We start from the raw sequence: 19,232 nt of genomic DNA on the forward strand, positions 1-19,232 counted from the left end.
CAGTGGTGATTGGTCTGAAATTAGTAGGTATGGACGGATCAAGTGTAGGCTTTTTCAGCAGTGGGATGACCCAGGCGTCCTTAAGGTTGTTGGGCACAATTCCGGAATGAAAAGAGGATTTGATGAAGGTGGTAATGAAGGGAGAAAGGTCGTGGGCAGATTCCTTAATGATAGGGGCCAGGCAGGAGTCCCCTTGGCAGTTGGAATGTTTAAGGTTGCTGATAATTTTTTCAACCTCAGAGATAGTAAGAGGAGTGAAGCTAAATGGGGGCTGTGTGAAAGTGGTAGGTGTTTTAGGTGCCAGAGGTTTGGAGAGGAGAGAGTTTGGCATTGATTTTGGCTTGTAAAGTGGTTATTTTGGAGAGGAGAGCATTTTGGATGCTATTGCACCAAGAGCTGTCTTTGTTACAAGTATCTTGTATAGGCGAAGGGGATTCTAATTCTTTGAGAATTTTGAAAAGCTCCTTCGTGTTCGATTCAGCTTGCTAGATGCACAGGTTATACATTTCTTTTTTTGCCTGTATAGTCGCTTCCTTATAGTTAAGGGATGCAATGAAGAGGTTGTCTTTGTTAGAAGCACAAGGGAGACTTTTCCAAAGTGATTCCGCCTGTATTTTTCTTTACGCAAAGCTCTAAGATGTGGCGTGAACCATGTGTTCAGGTGAGCTTGCTGTTTAGCTTTCCTGCATTTGAGCGGGGCTATAGTGTCAATAGCTTTGAGCAGTGTTCGGTTGAAAGTGTCCACCAAGACCGTAGGGTCGTTGTAAGATGTGGCACAGTTGTTCAGAGTGGGTAGGATAAGCGGGAGTAGCTTGTCCCTGGTGATGTCCTTTTTATTCCTGGTGGGGATAGAAGGGGCTATTGTAGGTTTGGTACTAGGAATGGTGGCTGATAGTTGGAAGATAATGACGTGATGGTCGTACCAAGCACAGGCGAGTTGGAATTTATCGTAGTATTACAATTTAAGTCTACGATCCAGTCCAGCGTTCTGCCTTTGTTGCGTGTAGGATTGAGGTTACGTTGTTGGAAGCCTAGGTTTGACACAATGCTTGCAACTTCTGTGGCCATGAAATCCTTGGGGTCAGACAGTCCAAGATTCAGATCCCCTAGCAACAACACTTGTGAATTAGGCTTAGTATTGTTGGATAGGATAGACGTAATATCTTCTGCGAAGGAGGAGAGGGGACCAGGTGGTCTGTAGATAAGGTGAAGTGACGCTGTATTGGTAGGTGAGAGTGAAAGTTTCACTGATAGTGATTCAGCTGAACAACAATGAATGTTGGGGATCGGTCTCATGTTGATATCATCCTTATGTATGAAGGCAATGCCGCCACCTTTGGACAAGTTAGATAGGTGGTCATTTCTAAGGATAAGAGTATCCATCGGGAATGGCGAGGGACAAGAGCGGGCCAGAAGCAGCATGTAGCCATGTTTCTGTGATAGCAATGAAGTAGAGGTTCTGGGTAGTAATGAGGTTGGCGATATCGAGGGCATGAGCGGTAAGGGATCTGGCATTGATAAGAGCTCCTTTCAATTCTTTAGGTACGGTCATGGATGGTTTAGGTGAGATCTGAATAGCGGCACTGGTGGTGTTAGTGTGTTGGGGTTGGGCGCACAGAATGCGAAGCAGTCTGGATCCGAGTCTAGCATTTCTAAGTGTAAGTGTGTCAGTTGGTTCGGAGTGGGTTTAGTTGCAAAATGTTTGAGCCACAGGGCTGGTTCATTGAGGTAGGGGTTTGAAGAATGTGTGTAAGTGACAGAGTTGGTTGGTGGAGGTGTGCTATGATGCATTATCGTGGAGTATGCACAGATGATGTTGCAAGGAATGCAGATAGTGCAGGTGGACGTTGCACAATTTGCCTTAGCTAAAGACCATGTGATGGCTAGGATGAATGTGAGAGTACTTGCCGAAGGGAGGACAGCATGTCCACAGTATTCTGATAATTCCAGAGTGGCAGGATAATTCCAATGTGGCAAGAGACAACTGTGTCAGGTGATGATGCAGATACGCCGCAGGCAGATGGTACGTTAGAGTATCTGGGACTGGACAATGAACATGGGCTGGCTTATCAGAGTAGGTCACAATGTTAGATGGGCGAGGCAACTATGGCAGATAGTACAGCGTGTCTATAGCTACAGGTACTAAATATCAGGAGTAAACTCAAAATGGGGGCTAGTGCCTATAGTTTAACGTGGGAGAACAGTAGTCGCATTGCTATGAGACATAATGAGGCAATGAGATAACAAATATTAGCACACATAGGCTAAGTAGCATGCGTTAGTGTGGTAAACTAAGCATGATACAGGCATAGCTGGCATGAACTTGCAGAAGTGATTATAGCAGCAAATGAACACCTAGGTTTAAGAGGCACAGTTTGGCTAGAATGCAATGTATAGACAGACAAGAACGATTATAGCAGCAGGGTCCATCTAGGTTCAAAAATCCCAGTATAGGATAAAGTGCACTGTGCAAGAGGCATGAGCGCTAATAGCAGCAGGGTCTATCAAGATTTAAAAATCACAATAAGGGCTAAAAAGCACTATGTAGAGAGGTAGGAACAGTTGCAGCACTATTGAGTTAAGGTGCAAAGCGCATGCAGGCAATTGGGGGAGATATCATTGATACAGATAAGCACAATGAGCGCTAATTAATAAGTTCACACACGTGTTGCGTACTACATAACAGTGACAACAGGTGCCGACATGGTGGTCATGAAATGCATAGAAGCAACGTGATACAATGCAATACACAATTTCTTAGCATAATGTTTGAGAGTTCGCTACAATCCCTCCTTGGGAGTGGGGAGACAGAGCAGACATGAAGCGGGCAGTTATAGGCAGAGCAGTACGTGACAACAAGTGTATGTTAGCATGCTTATTGATGACAGGGTAATGCGAAGATAGTGTCGGTGGCCGTGGTGGCAAAAGAGTACTTACAAGAAACCAGGCTGCTCGGCTCTTTGCTGCCCGACGCTGACAGGCGCAGACAGGCCCTTTTTTGTATAAATTTTGCAGTCCATTGCGGCTTTGGTTTCCTATAATTGGCGATTTCTTACTGTGCAGTAGTGAATAATTTCTTTGTTACCTGGATGCTGCACTTGTTGGAGTGTATATTGCGGCTGCGCAATATTAAACAAACAATTCTTTTTAACTGCACACTTCCTTGGAGTGCGATTCCGGTATTCCTTTTCTGAACTTTTAAATCATACAAAAATACATCTTTGGATGGTTATGCACATCTTTGTTTATTATTTTCTTTCCAACATAAAGTTTCTTCTTCAAATAACCATATCCTTCTTGTCTCTCAACACGTGTTTCTCCACGTTTAACGCACGTGGTTCATCGGGAGAGTTTTCTAATATAAAACAAGAATAAAGTTTTTTTGCTTCACTATATAAACCCAAATACACTGTTTATGTACAACAATTTGGGTGGTAGAGGCAAACCACCAATTAATATATTCATTTAGCATACTCACCAATTTTTTCGAATTCGGTAATATTCTCAACTTTTAAATCACCTTTTTTTAAAGTTATTTCTTTCATTTATAGCACAACATTTATCCTTTCTTATCTTCCAGATGAAAAATATATGGGATTTCTTTAATCTTAGGTTAAGTTTAAATAATCCCTATAGTTTTGGTGTCATAAAGTATCCATTTGTCTGCTCTCCTCACCTTATTTATCCCGGTGCGATTGCCTTCAATACTTCTCAGTCCGTGCTACTGTGAGAGTGATTTGAATCCTCTTATTTATACTTGCGGGCCCGCTACGCGTGACGTCATCACGCCGCGCAACACGATGACGTCATGCGTTACGTTGCGCGATGACGTCACGCGTTTTACCTACATGGCCGGCAGCCATCTTAGCTTTTGAATAAACCATGTGTTTTGCTTTATTTCAAACGCACTAATTCAAGGTCATGGCACTTTAACAAAAGAAAGTTTGGATATTTATTTAAAGCAACAACAGGGTTAACTGTCTATATATTAAGTGAAGATTGGTTTTTCCACCATTTTAGCCAAAAAAATGTTTACCTTATTTTCGAAAAGTAATTGAACAGGGAGGTTATAAATATAACTCGTGGTATTGCAATTACATTTCTCTAATTTTCATACGTGTAAATGAATATGTGAACTCTCTCAAATTACTTTTCTCTTAGACTCTCCTATATCAGTAATTCATTTTTAAATTTTGTTAAACATTTTCACAAACTCACAAACAATTTTAAATTTCAAACAGAATTTCAAAAGCAAATCATTACAGCCAATAACTCATTTCATTATCTGAATTTAACCCTGTGTTGCAAGTGTCCAGGATACAAATCCATTTTGCTTCTCTTCTCCTTAATTGTAGCTCTTAATATCAGTTGCTTTATGTTCTTGATTGAAGTGAATTGCCATAGGGTATCTTGTGTCCTTGTTTTTAATAGCTCTAATATGTTCTTGTAATCTGATTTTCAGTACTCTGATAGTACTTCCCACGTATTTTTTATTACATATACATGTAATTGTATAGATCACATACTTGGTGTTGCAATTAATAAATTGTTTTAGTTTGTGAATTTTTCCATTTGGTAGCCTTATCTCTTTTACTCCATTTTCCATTGGTCACAGATTCCACAGCTCCCACACCTGTGGGTTCCTGTTGGTGCCGGTACTTGTAAAAATTGACTTAAAACTTCATTTTTTTCTTCTTTCATATGACTGGGGCTGATTTTTTGCTTTAAAGTTGGTGCCCTTCTATAAATTATCCTGGGTTTAGCTTCTATATGCTGCTTTAACATTTCATCGCTTTGCAAAATGTTCCAATGTTTTGTCAGGAATTTTTTCAAAAGATGAGCTTCACTATTGAAAGTCGTTTTGAAGTCTACCTTTTCTTCTCTTTTCTTCACCATTCTTGGTTTGTCCTTTAGTAGTTCAGTTCTAGGTACTTTTTCAGCTTTGTACATAGCTTTGTCCACATCTTGATTTTTGTAACCTCTCTGTATGATTTTTCTTTGAGCAATTGAACATGATTTTTGTATTTTTCATTTGAACTACAGTTCCGTTTTGTTCTCAGAATTTCACCATATGGTATATTTTTGATTATATGCTTCACATGATTACTTTCAGCATGTAGTACTTTATTTACTGAAGTTGGCTTTATATATAGATCTGTTAGGATATTTTCCCCATCTGTATAGATTAGCAGATCCAAAAATTCTATTTTTTCAGAACTCATTTTTTCAGTAAATTTAATATTATAATCATTCGCATTCAGATATCCGATGTAGTCAAAAAGTTCTTTTTATCTCCATTCCATATCATAAGAATATCATCGATATACCTTCCCCAATAGGTTATGTATCCATTTGTAAATGCTGTATGTTGCCATGCGTGGTTAATTTCAAAGTGTCCCATGAATAGGTTTGCATAAGACGGTGCAAACTTGGCCCCCATTGCTGTGCCTCGTTCTTGTCTGTAGATTTATTTATTGAACAAGAAGATATTGTTGGTTAAAGCAAAATGCAACATTTCTAGAATCATTGAATTTTGTTGGAGGAACAAATTGATCTAGTTTTCAAAAAGAACTCAGTTGTTTCAAGCCCTTTTAAATGTTCAATACTGGTATATAAGGATACCACGTCCATAGTTACAAAAAGAAAACTTTATTCCCAAGGTATTTCTTCCAGTTGTTGTATAACATGTTTGCTATCTCTCAGGTATGAAGACAGATTAGTTGTTAAAGGCTGAAGGTGTAAATCAATATATTGGGAAACTCTTTCTGTTAATGAACCTATGCCATTGATGATTGGTCTACAAGCTGGAAATTGTTCAAATGTTTTATGGATCTTTGGCAAAAAGTATATTATTGGCATGATTGGATGAGTATTGTTCAGATAATGATATTCATCGTCAGAGAGTAAGCCGATTTCTTCCCAATTTTTGATCATGCTGTGCCATTCTGACTGCAAATCTATAATTGGATTCTTCTGTAGTAGGCAATAACAATTCCTATCATTCAATTGTCTGTTTCCTTCAGTTATATAGTCTTTTCTTTGCATCAGAACAATATTGCCTCCTTTATCTGCACTCTTAATTATCCATTGTGTATTTTTTGATAAGGTCTCAATAGCCATCGATTCTTTTTGTGAAAGATTGTGTATTATTTTCGTTTGTTTATTTTTGAGAAAATTTTGTCTCAGATCTGCACTCACCATTTTTTGAAAGCATCAATTACATTGTTTTCTGACATTTTAGGAATGAACTTGGATTTTAGTTTCTAATTCTAGTTCTATTCTTCCGATAAACAAGGATCTATATTTTGTTCATCCAGGAACATTTCTGTAGTGTAATTTTCTTCTGTGAGATTCATGATATTTATTGTCTTTTCTACAATTTCTACTGACAGAAGTGAAACATCCTGATTCGTCTTCTTTTGTTTCTCAAATATTGATTCGGCAAAGTATTTTTTCAATTTTAATTTTCTACAAAATTTGAATAGGTCTACATTGGTGTGAAAATAATCTGCCTTATTTGATGGGCTGAAATGTAGTCCTTTATTCAACACCTTGTTAATTGTTGTGTCGACTTCTTGTCCAGTTAGATTCATGACTAAATTTACTTCATCCTCTTGTCTTGTGATCTGGTTTGCATTCCCTCTTGTCCGCTTCCTTTGTTTTTGCGTTCCTCCTCTTTTTCCTCTCTTGTTTTTGGTAAGTTGATTGATATACCTTAATTTGTAGCAGGTCTTGTGCCCCTCGTATTGATGGTACCTTGTTGAAAATTCGATTTCGTGATCGACTTGTGCATTCGGAATTCTGCTAAAACATTAAATTCATGTGTTTTGCCTGATCTACTTGGTTCCTCTTCCATTTCTCTTTCTGCTTCACTGACCGCAGAAAGGCCCTTTGGCTTGCCCTTCGGCTACCACCTATCGGTGAGCTGGAGGGCGGGTGATTGCAGATACAGCCAATCACAGGCTGCGAACGCTGCTGGGCTCCTTGCTGATGCTGGATATCACTATCAAGAATCTAATGGCGATTGATATTTATGAAGAATGTGATTCAGAATGTACAGACATTGAGACATGGGGTTTTGAGTAAAGTGGAGGGTTGAGTAAAGCCCTTGGCTTAGGCCAAAGGGAGGGTTTGTTAAACCATAATCATATAGTGCCTCCTTATTATGAATATTTGTTAAGATATGATTATGCCCTTAGCGGAAAACAATTTAACAATCTCCAGCTCAGTAGTTTTCTAGGAAGGAGAGCACTATCCTGGACATTCAGACGGTACTACAGTTAGGGAGTAAGGGCAAGACTGGGAATATGTACCCCAGTGTGAATTTCAGTTGCGGATCACTTGAACGAGTTCCTGGCAGTGTTCCGAAGGAAAACGGGACGAAGCCTCGGAGAGCGGGGCCAAAGATTTCCCACGATCTGGATGAACAAAGGCAAAGCATACAAGAGGCAAGAGGTTAGGATTTAGACAAGAGTCAGAAGGTAAGATCCTTAGGAGGCGGTCACTTACGAAGCGTCTGGACTTGGAGTAGCTATGCACTGAAGCAATGCACTGGCCCCCCTATATTCGGTCACATGATCGGCAGGCAACGTAGGCGGAATACGTGCAACAACTAGACCGGTGCTCATAGAATGACAAGTAAGAACACCCGCCATCTTAGAAGGACTCAATATCGCGGCACGGCAAATTCGGCAAAAAGACCAACGTTTATAGCAAGATGTAACAATATTGGCCTAAGCCCTTTCGCGTTACACAGAAAACCGCACCTGAAATGTTCCGCTTTTGTGACCGATGTCGCTGCCATTTTAAGAATCGTCCGGCATTTTGATTTCAACTCTTGTTTCTATGTTCTAAAATGGTGGACTGTGTTTTCAACCTTTGAGTTCTGTTAATGTTTAGGCTGACCGAGAGCAGACTGTTTGACTGATGTAAAGAAACCTTGTAACTCGAATGAACTGCCATCCAAGTGTTGTCTTCGTTCACAAGCCTCATCCTTATATAAACAAAGAGACAATGGAAAACAAACTCAGACTGTGTGGTCTGGCTGAACTACATTGTAGCGATTCTTGGGACACGGTTTACCGTGGATTAGGAAACCAACAATCTCATTGTATTTTCATGGACATGTAAACCTGTATAATCCTTTGCATAATATTGTAACATTTGTCATGTGAACTAGGCATGAACTCTATCCAGTAACTTATTAGTGTGGAGAGGGGTTGGAAAATGTTTCAGAAATAGTATATTTCTGTGTTTAGATGTCCAGCACTCTCTCTCCTCACTGTGTTGGCTGGTACACACTGCAAGGTGTTGGGATAGCTATCTGTTTTGCTTTGACTGTACAGAATAAAAGATACTTGTATCTTTTCAGCCCGTGATTGGTGTATTTCATTTTGTGGTACTAAGCTTCGATATTTCTTTGGTTTTTCAAGATGACATGTTAGATACAGCCATCATATGCCCAGGTGCAAACACCAAATCACCAGAAGTAGCCTCCACATTCCTTTGCAAACTATATGCACATGCCACCTACAGACCGCACATGTTCAGACACAGCGATTACTCACCTATGTAAAACCATTGAAAGCACAGGTACAGCTATTAAACCGCAGGGTAATACACACCCTGCTAAATTATCAAAAGCAAAACCCTGAAACTCAAGCACTTGCAATACAAAATATTGAAAAGCTATAATAAAGAAATGCAATGTTTGGATTCTCAAAACGACACCAAGACTGTTGGTCCAACTAAACTGTGTGCAATGTTAGAAAGCTACAAACATTTAGAAGATAAAGTGAAACATAGTTTCTCACTACTGATAAAGACTGATCAGTGTCCCCATAACAAAATGAGCAAAAGGCAGGGGAAGTGAAGCTGAATGCTTTACTTGTCAATAAGTCAGAACAGGTTACAAAAACAAAGCAAACAGATTGGGGGTCCATAGAAACTATTGAGGGAAAATGCCAAAAGAGAAACCTTTCCTAACACAATTTCCTGAAAATAAGGAACTTTAATAAAATAGACAATGCACACTACTAATTGAAAACAATAAAGACCCACTCCTGTAAACGAAACATAAATAATGCAGACTTTGTTAATAAAGTGAACTCTTGGTGGAAAGACAAAGGTGCTCAGGCAATAACTTTTCAGCAGCACTGCCAGTGTTCATGGGCATGTATTGAAAAGGCAAGGAATTGGGCATGAAATCCACTAAGGATCTTTAAGCTGGACCAATGGGACAAGCCTCTTGAAATACCTTTATCGCTTTGTCTTGAATGCTCAAAAGCATGGGGCCAGGCTTCTGGATGCTTTCCTGCCATCAAGCTGATGTCGGGATAGTAGAGTCATATTGGTCCAGTGGCGACTAGATGTCAGGTTGGCTTTGAGATGGGGTGCTCTGTGGATCGAGTCAGCACTCAAGATAATTCACGCCATTTAGTCCCAATAGTTTGAATCAGGGGTGGAGTCGGGTCAAAATGATGCACTCAGTATTCAAGATGGGCGAGTTTATGGCTTCCAGCAGAAACCTTCGGCTTTCGAGTCAGGTCAAGACAATGCTTCTGTGAGGTCAAGTCAGTGCTTGAGATGCAGTGATTTTGGGGCCTCCACAGCAGTAGGCCCGCGGTCTAGTTGCAGCAGCGATGCACTTCACTGGGTCGAGCCAGAGTTGAGACAGCTCAAAGAAGCAGGTAAGTCATAGGGCCTCATTACAGGTCGGGTGGTCCGGAAATGTCAGTGGCGGTAAACCCGCCGCCACTGTTAATTCCGGACCGCCCGATCACGAGATTAACCTAATTCCGCCTCCGGAATTCCCGGGACACCAGGGTCGTAATGCCCTGGTATTTCCGGGAGTCACGGAGGCGGAATGGTAATACGAGTCCTGCGGTAACCAGGCGGTTTTACCACCTCGGTTACCGCCGGACTCGTAATGAGGCCCATAGACTGTCTTTTATTTTTGTGTTGGGAAAGGCAGTGCGGGTGTGATTTGTATTGGGTTACTCCCTGTATGCTGCACGGAATGCTGCTTGGAATTGAATTGTTATTAGCAGTGTTTATCCATCTAACTCAGCAAACTTGCATCCTGCTGTGTGTGAGTTGCTGCTAGCTCCTTTTTAAATGAGCTTTTTGGTTAAATTGTAGCGCATCATAGAGCTTTTGCCAGGGAACTACACTTCCCAGCATTGCTAGGCTCCTATTAATCTGGTGACCAGGCGCACCTGCGCCGGCCACCTGGGTCAAGCCTAGTCTTCCCCAGTCATCGTCGGAATTGATGTGTTTACGTTTTCGCTCTACCTGAACTCTCAGTTTTCAGGTAATCCCAGGTTTTTGTCCTGCTATGGACACTACTGTGACTGCAAACCATGGGTTTTTTGCCCAAAGACTCCCTCAAACCGACTTGCGCTAATTATTAAGGTCAAGTACTCCACAATTAATGAGACAGACTACCGTCAGCATGCGTCTTATACTAGCCCAAAACTTAGCTCGGCTTCTCTTCCAACTAAGGGCTCAAATGAGGACTCCACTTCCCCCTTAGATATCAATAATGTCTCAGTTGTCCCACCATCAGACTACGCCAGGGAGTCAGCCCCATTAAGTCAGTGTCAAACTATCCAATTTAGTCCAAAGGAAAATAGCATTGTGGACTCTGAGCAAGACTCTGATCTACCTCCAACGAGGACTCTCTGATTCAACCTTAAGCAACTCCACAAAATGATATTCCAGCTATCATAGGGTGTAATGAGACTAAGCTTAAGCAACCTTGCTGAACATCAGATCCCTATTAGTCATACACAGGATATGCATGATCAGATCCAGGAGAGTCAACTAAATATTTTATTTCTAACCGAAACCTCGATTTGAGACACCATTGGAACAGCTATTAATTTGGCTGTTCCTCCTGGCTACTCTATATTCTGTAAAAACAGAGAAATAGGCTATGGGGGGAGGAGTAGCAATTATAGCGACAATAGAAATGCCCCTCTTTGCCTCTCCCATCTCTTGTCAGGGCTGCAATATCCTTCATGAAAGGAATGAACCCACCCCGAGAATTTGCGTGAATTTTATTCTCCTCTATCGCCTGCCTCCAGCGTTGCCGTAATTTATTGAGGAGAGAACTCAGATATTGGGCCCATTAGAGGGCCCAAATCGAGCTTTTGTCCTTTTAGAGAATTTCAACTGGTGAAGACATTGACAAAACAACTATAGAGCTGGAAATAAATCTAAACAACCTGAATTGCCAAGCTATTAATATTGACCCCACTACAGAGAGGAATCATATGTGAGATTGGGTAGTCACTAAAAATATTTCCGCCTCCATTATTGAAACTCTACCCTGTATTTGGTCAGACCATCATATTGTGAGCTTCAATTTTCACCTGCGTGAGGCTGTGACCAAACTCCCTAATCCCCCTAAATTCATTATTAACCATCATTTCAATATGATTAAGGCTCAGGACCTCTCTGCATTCTTAACAACAGTTATGAATGAAACTAACAGTGGGGACTCTGTTGAACAACTGGTCTCCTCCTTCTCCAATACCATTCTGAAGATGCTCAATGAAAAAGCCCTGCTCCGGTCTAAAGTTGTGCGAGACAACCCCGGCCACCAAAAATGGTTTACCCCCCAACTTATAACCATGAAAAAATAGAAATGTAAATTGGAACTCCAGTGGTTAAAACATCCAACCAAAGGAAATAAAGCAGCATGGAAGGAACTAGACAGAACTTATAAAAATAAAATTGTTGCATTGAAAAAGGAGTACTATAACCATGAGATTAACCAGGCCTCTAACTGTCTTACAAAACTCTGAGATTCTGAGACACCTGGAGAAGCCTAAAGCACTTCTAATACCGTTCATGCCGACACTCCAGGATGCTATTGCTGTTCATCTAGCCATTGAGGCTAAAATAATCAAGCAAAGAGGTGCCAAAATCTGATTTGATCAGAAGATCTCAAACTGACTTACATTTATTGTATGCGAAAAGTGGCGGCGTTGGGAAAAGGGTTTCCAATTTCGGATCCAAAGATGATTTAGCCCAATTTTTTTTCACTATTTTTTGATCTGCCTACTTTGCTGTGAATAGGTAGTAACATAAACTAAGTCTGCAGTATCTTTTTTGACGCTAGATCGTAGGGTTTGTTGTCTGGTGATATTCTTCACTTTGTCCGTGTTTTGTTGTAATTTAATCGGGTCGTAGCCTCTTGAAAGGAATCTTTTGGTTAGTTCATTCGCTTTCCTGTAAAATTCATCTTCTTCAGATACAATTCTTCTATACCTAAGTAGTTGGCTTAAAGGGATGCTTTCAATTGTAGTTTGTGGATGAAAGCTAGAGGCCAAAAGAAGGCTGTTCCTGTATGTCTGTTTCATGAATAGATTGGTAGACAATTTATTTGATTTACATATATTATAACATCAAGAAATTCAAGAGATGTTCTGCTAGTTTTGTGAGTGAATTTGATCCTTTGTGCCAATGTGTTCATGAACCCAAAGAAGTCTTCAAGTTCTTCTTCCGTCCCGCTCCATATACCAAACCGTCTATATATCTGATGAAGAATTTCAATTTGTCTTTCCACGCGGGATTATTGAGTACTTTCGTCTCTTCGAAGTATACACACCTACTAACTTTTTGCCCAGTATTAGAATTGACTAGGGGCTTAAGTGAACTTGATCTCTCATGAATGATGAATAGTAACATTGGTTAATATTTAACAACATGTCCGTAATTGTAATATGGCACCGCTATAAACGAATGTAAAATAATCCCTTAAACTACTTGCAGGTCATTCTGGTTTGCATTATGCAGATTCAATTTATTTCTCCTATAGATCCCCTGCAATTAATTGCTGGCAGCCATTTTTACTTTCAAGATGGAGTATACCCAATTCTTCGGTGCAATCAATAGACTGACTAGTTTTTATGACACACACACAATCACAGGCGTTGCGCAGCAACGGCCAACGAAACAGGAAACAACCCGCGACTTTCCAGGGAGACTGTCACGATGCCTGCCCCCGGGAAACCAGGTTTAGCCCAGCTACCCCGGAAGCAGGCATCATGCCATTTAATGCAAGCCCATGAACCCCAATTAGGGGCTATTTGGGTGAAGTCCTGGCACCTATGGCGCCAGGCTCATAAGTTCAGAATCAGTCCTGGCGCCATGGGCGCCAGGCTCATGGTCAAGGACTTACCTGAAGCAGACCATGCTGCTAACTTACCTGAGGCAGACCATGCTGCCAGTGACCAGAAGTCAAATGAGGCCTAGGAGGGACTATTTTTCCCTAGGAACTATTTTTTACTCGGGTGGGGCCGCGGAAGGATACTTACCTGGAACTACTTCCAAGGCTATTTAAACCACCCCCTGACAGCAACCCATGCTTCACGTTATTCTGCGCCTGCAGCGTAACGCTCACCGTGCCTGCAGCAGCTTCCAGTCTTCAGCCACGCCCGCCTGGATGCCAGAGCTCCTGAAAACCTGAAAGAAAGCAGAGGGAAGGTTAGAACCGGAGTTTTACCTGCAATCCTTACCTGAATCCTGAATCTTCTTAGCTCTGACCTAGAAGGAAGAAATCATCAGACGCGTGCCGCTTCGCTTCCTGCAGCGCCGCGCGGGAACTCATCAGAAGCAATCCTACGCATTCCATCGCGCTTTTCAGCATCCAGCGGCCGCTCTCCAACACCTGTGGAAATAAAGACAATAAGGTGAGCAAGGGAGCATTCCCAGACAATAAAGGCAATCCCCAGGATTTACCTGATACCACAGGGGGTACTTACCTCATCTCGGGTCGGCGCGGCCTCCACAGCTTCTCCGCCATACCCCGGCCCCAAAGGGGAAACAAAAGCAACACAAAAGCGCAAGTAGGGGAAACCGAATTCAGCTACAGACTTACCTGGTTACTGCCTGAGGCCGCAATCACCGGAACCTCCACCGATTCAGCACCTGCAAAAGAAAAGGGTCACAGGTTAGACCAGGTCCTCATTATCGAACTGAACAGAATCCATAAACACTTACCTGCGTCTTACTGGTTGCTACTTGGAACTCTTCTCAAGAACTATTCAAGACAACCTAGGGAATTTGTACAGAGTGAAGGCCACACGTTTTTGAACTCTTTTTCAAACTATTTCCTTACGGAGTCAATACCCTTCTGCAACTCTCCAACATCCCATACCAGTGAAGTAACTGGTCATCTACGCGCCCCTGCGCTCGAGGCAGGATGGAGAGCTCATCTTTCCAAACTATCAGGTGAGAACATAGCAAGAGTTCGGAAGTAATTTGTGGGAAGAGATCGCAGGAGTGGGGGAAGGTAGGGTTGGTGCCCAGTCCCCGCAGGTGGCTAATTCCCTTTTCTCCATTACAGAAGAATATTCATACGGGCAAACAAGCTAAGCTGGGTGGTCCGGTCCAGTCCATCATTTCGGTGCCCCGTGTGTCGCTGGAAGAGGTAACAACAGCCCAGTTCAGATCGACGCCCCCGTGGACACCAGGTGAGCGTAACAGAATGCGAAGCCTACCCACAAAAGGCCACCTGGGCGTTATGGAGACCTCAGAGACAGATCAGTTAGCCCAATTATTAGGGGAGCTAAGAACTGAAGTGCACTCCGCCCGCCAGGAAACTAATGTCCTTAGAAGGGAACTGATAGTTTCAAAGGAACGGACAGATGATTTGGCCAGACAGTTATTGCAAAACCAGGCGGGGAAAACACCACTACCTGGACTCGGGGTTAGTCCTGCTCCTGTACCATCAAGTAACCCAGTACAAATAAATTTGCCAGGAACTGTTCCATTGGCTCCGCCGAACGTTTTGCTGGAGACCCTAAAAGGTTTGCCGTATTCATGAATCAGTGCCACTTACACTTTTTATGCAGACCTGCAGCATTCCCAAGTGATCAAGCCAAGGTAGCCTTTGTACTGTCCTATCTCAGCGGCAGTGCAGCAGATTGGTCCACTCCTCTAGTTAATCAGGATGACCCAATTCTTCGGGATTTCCAGGGGTTTCAAACAAGCATGGAAAGACTTTTTGCCCGACACTCCCAGGGTCAGGCCCTGGATAACGAACTTTTGTCCCTACGACAGGGGAATCAGGATCTTCTTTCTTACATTGCAACCTTTAATAGACTAATAGTAGAAACCAAATGGCCTGAAGTTAAACGAATCACATTGTTCCATCGAGGGATTCGAGGAGAACTCAAAGATGTCTTGGCCCAAATTGTGAACCCGCCTCAAGATTGTGCGGAATACATCAACCTAGTGGTCCAACTAGATCACAGACTTCAAAATAGGAAGGCCGATCGAGCCAAGTTTGAGAACCGAGTGTTGGTCAAGACCCACGTCAGTTCCAAGGGAGCAGAAGCCTCAGAACCTATGCAAATCAGTGGGGTGAGAGGACCCTTGACTCAAAAAGAGAGAGAAAGGAGACAGCAATTGCAGCTATGCTTATATTGCGGGAATACTGGTCATTTTCTGCAGAACTGTCCTATAAAACCGCCTAAGAAGGTTGTAGGGGCAGCAGATAAAAACTCTGACTCGGGAAACGATCTCGCCCGACAAGCGTAGAGGTCCGCTTGCTGAGCTTAAAGAAGGACACTCAGACCTCGCATTTCATCATTCCAATGATCCTCGTAGATCCAGAACAGCCATCTCGGATGCATGCGGTAAAAGCATACGTTGATAGCGGAGCCATAGGAAACTACGTGGACCGTGATTTGGCTTCCAGGATGAACCTACCTCTCGCCCAAAAAACCACCTTAGATGTCATCACCACAGTTGATGGAACGGAAATTGCCTCTGGTCCCATAACTCACTCCACCACAGAGATGACATTGCTGGCGCAGGATGGGCACCGAGAGGCTTTGGTGTTTGATTTAATTAAGGCCCCGCAGTTCCAAGTAATACTGGGGATACCTTGGTTGTAAAAACATAATCCCTGCATTGATTGGCGAGAGAAGAGAATCACCTTCCCAGAATGTGCGCACACCTGTTACCCCAGGAAATCTCAGAACACAGCCCTGGCTTCTGTAACCCCAGCTGCCATGCAATTACCTGCGGAATATCAAGAGTTTCAAGATGTCTTCCAAAAAGAACAGGCAAGCACCTTACCTCCGCACAGATCGTATGATTGCCAAATAGATCTCATCCCAGGCGCACAACCCCCTTGCAGCAGAATCTATGCCCTTACGGAGCCCGAAAACCTTCACCTACGCCAATACCTGGACCAGTACCTTGCTAATGGTTTTATTCGCCAGTCTAAGTCCCCTGCATCATCCGCTTTTTTCTTCGTGCCCAAAAAAGAAGGTGACCTCAGAACATGCATAGACTATCGCGCACTGAACCAGATAACCATTAAAAATCGGTACCCGTTGCCTTTGATCCCAGAATTACTAGACCAAGTGAAAGAAGCTTGCATTTATACTAAACTCGACCTCCGGGGGGCATATCATTTGGTACGTGTCAAAGAGGGCGACGAATGGAAAACAGCTTTTCGCACTAAGTACAGACTATTTGAGTACCAGGTGATGCCTTTCGGACTGTGCAATGCACCAGCAGCCTTCCAGTTCTTCATGAACGATGTCCTTAGAGAACTCATCGATGTTTGCGTTGTCGTTTATATTGATGACATCCTAGTATATTCTTCATCAGAATCTGATCATATCAAACACGTCCGAGCAGTTTTAGAAAAATTACGCCAGCACAAACTTTATGCCAAATTGGAAAAATGCGTTTTTCACACCACCGAAGTGGAATTCCTAGGATTTATCCTAACCCCGAGAGGAATCAGGATGGATACACGAAAGGTGGATGCAATTCTCAAATGGCCTTCACCAAGTTCTGTCAAAGGTGTGCAAAGCATGCTCGGCTTTGCCAACTTTTACCGCTGGTTTATCCCAGTCTTTTCGCATATTGTTCATCCCATTACGGCGCTCTTACGAAAAAACAAACGCTTTATGTGGACAGACGAAGCGGAAAGCACCTTTCAAGAGCTAAAGGCTAAATTCACGTCTGCACCAGTCCTAAGGCACCCACGTCCTGAACTCCCGTACATTGTGGAGACTGATGCATCCAGCTTGGCAATGGGAGCCGTCCTCTCTCAAAAGGACCCCGAAACTAACCAGATTCACCCAGTGGCCTTTTGGTCAAAAAAGTTCTCGATTCCTGAATTAAACTATGCCATTACTGATAAGGAGCTGTTAGCTATCAAGTCCGCTTTCAAGGGTTGGCGGCATTATCTACTCGGAGCCAGACATACCATTACAGGCATCACCGATCACCGAAATTTACAATATCTAAAGACAGCTAAGGCCCAGTCTTCTCGCCAACTCCGTTGGGCACTATTCTTCGCTGAATTTGATTTTGTAATAACCTATCGGCCGGTTGTAAGAATGGTAAAGCAGACGCCTTATCCCGAATAGGGATGGGAGAAGCAGAAGTGACCCTGGAACCCGTACCTATAATTCTTGAACAGCAAATTCTTGGCATGACATCTGTACAGACGCTGGAAGACATTCAAGGAATTATCCGACAACTCTTTGATCCTCTTGCCTTACAAGACTGGGCTAAGAAAGGCCCAGACTTCTCCGTCACCAATGAGCTACCATATTACCGAGGATGTCTATTTCTGCTACAAAAGGAACTACAAGAGCTAGTCGTCTCTCGTTACCATGACATGTTAATGGAGGGGCATCCTTGTATTACAAAAACGGAAGCTAAAATCAAGAAACAATTTTGGTGGCCCACCTGGCGAAAGGACATTAAGTCGTTTGTCCTATCTTGTGGCATTTGTGCCCAAAACAAGAGTCAAAAAAGAAGACCAGCTTGTCTATTACAACCTATGGACATCCCACCGATTCCTTGGCACACCTTGTCATTAGACTTTATCACGGACTTACCCCCGTGCTATGGTTTCAACACTATCCTAGTTATTGTGGATCTTTTTTCTAAAATGGCCCACTTTATTCCATTAAAAGGGATACCTTCAGCTGCAGCCCTGGCCAAGGAGTTCCTTGAAAACATCGTTCGCCTACACGCCTTCGAATCCGTGTTAATTTCCGACCGAGGGAGTCAATTCATCTCACACTTCTGGAGAAAATGTTGCCAACTGGCACAAATAGATGTTAGGCTTTCAACTAGTTACCACCCCCAGATCGATGGTCAAACTGAGAGGACCAATCAGACTGTTGAACAGTACCTGTGTTGTATGCTGCATCAGTCTAAGAGCAATTGGAAAGACATCTTATGGATCGCTGAATATGCGTACAATAATTCAGTACACACAGGAACTGGACACAGCCCCTTTTATACTATATATGGACATCATCCTCGAACCTCGGACTTGGATTCGCCCCAACGTTTGGAGATGCCTGCAGTAGACCATCTCCACACCGTCATTACACAAACCTTCAAAGAAGCAACAGAACATTTACAGAGAGCTAAGGATAAATACAAGAAAAACGCTGATCAACTTAGGAGAGAAGCACCACAATACCAGATAGGAGACCAAGTATGGCTATCTACTAAACACATCCCACTCAAGGGAACATGAACCTTTAATCCTAGATATTTGGGACCCTACTCGATCAAGGCCATTATCAATCCAGTGGCCGTCAAGTTGGACCTGCCCGCCCATATGCAAATTCATCCCGTCTTCCATGTCTCTCTCTTGAAACCAGTCCAACCAGGAACTAGATTAACCAAACCACCAGATCCCATCCTCATTGATGGGGAACCTGAATTTGAAGTTAAAGACATCTTGGACTCCAAGAGGGTTAGGTCAAAACTCTTTTACCTATTCGAATGGAAAGGATACGGACCCCAAGAAAGGTCCTGGGAAAGTAGTGACCATGTGCACGCACCCCAATTGGTGAAGAAATTCCACCGGGAGTTCCCTAACAAACCAAAGCCCAGAGGAAGAACGACTTTAGGAGGGGCCTTGAGGGGGAGTGCTGTCACGATGCCTGCCCCCGGGAAACCAGGTTTGGCCCAGCTACTCCGGAAGCAGGCATCATGCCATTTAATGCAAGCCCATGAACCCCAATTAGGGGCTATTTGGGTGCAGTCCTGGCGCCTATGGCGCCAGGCTCATAAGCTCAGAATCAGTCCTGGCGCCATGGGCGCCAGGCTCATGGTCAAGGACTTACCTGAAGCAGACCATGCTGCTAACTTACCTGAGGCAGACCATGCTGCCAGTGACCAGAAGTCAAATGAGGCCTAGGAGGGACTATTTTTCCCTAGGAACTATT

General features: G+C 42.9%; 1 long non-coding RNA gene across 2 annotated transcripts in view; it reads right to left on the reverse strand.

The window, feature by feature from the left end:
- The window catches only part of LOC138573730 (uncharacterized), a 544,146-nt gene that overhangs the window by 111,599 nt on the left and 413,315 nt on the right, over positions 1–19,232 (reverse strand). The gene's annotated exons all lie outside the window — the stretch shown is intronic.

This window comes from Ambystoma mexicanum, chromosome 1p (genome assembly GCF_040938575.1).
Source record: "Ambystoma mexicanum isolate Mex_15411 chromosome 1p, UKY_AmexF1_1, whole genome shotgun sequence".
NCBI classification, from domain to species: Eukaryota; Metazoa; Chordata; class Amphibia; order Caudata; family Ambystomatidae; genus Ambystoma; species Ambystoma mexicanum.